Consider the following 941-nt stretch of genomic DNA (forward strand, 5'->3'; position numbering starts at 1 on the left):
GCTCTGCTCTTCCAGCTGTATCTATGACAGCGTGAGTGGGCCCCCCCTCTCTCTCTAGGGCCCCGGCATTTGCCCAGGTGCGCCGGGTGCTGACGCCGGCCCTGTGTGGAATATGCAAAAAAAAATGGGGATATGAGATGGTTTACTGTATGTAAACCATGTCTTATATCATGTCGGGTTTAGGAAGGAGATAGCTTAAAAGCCGGTAATTAATTTGTCAACTTTTGCTATCTAGCAGCTGAATGAAATATTAATATATATACATATGTGTCTCAATGACATAGAATAGATATACAGTATATATACAATGTGTACACATTTATTCTAACTATTCTATTGTAAGCTGTCAGTGTGATTTTACTGTACACTGCAATGAATTGCCGGCTTTTCTCTCTAACACCGCTGCGTATTTCTCGCAAGTCACACTGCTGGTCCGTGTGTAATCCGTATTTTTCTCGCCCCCATAGACTTTCATTGGCGTATTAGTTGCGCAATACGGTGACAAACGCAGCATGCTGCGATTTTGTACGGCTGTAGAAAGCCGGATAATACGGATGCGTAATATACGGCTGATAGGACCTGACCCATTGAGAATCATTGGGCCGTGTGTAATGCGTGTTTTACGGACGTATTTTATGCGCTCATACATCCGTAAAACTCGCTAGTGTGACGCCGGCCTTATAGGACGGGTCATCAACTTATGATCAGTTAAGGTCCAACCTTTGGGACCTATTGTAAAAATGAATTGGGTATAGAACTGCCTGCCCCTAACAAGCGCCCCATCCACCCACAGTGCAGGTTACTGCAGCATGACCCCATTCACATGAAGAGAGCGTGAATATCAAGCCCAGCTCACCCAGATTTTGACAGGGATATAAAACGTTAGTCTTATATGGAATTAAAGCTTGAAATCGACACAGTATCAACCACAGACCAGACAC

Source organism: Ranitomeya imitator, chromosome 4 (assembly GCF_032444005.1).
Source record: "Ranitomeya imitator isolate aRanImi1 chromosome 4, aRanImi1.pri, whole genome shotgun sequence".
Lineage (NCBI taxonomy): Eukaryota > Metazoa > Chordata > Amphibia > Anura > Dendrobatidae > Ranitomeya > Ranitomeya imitator.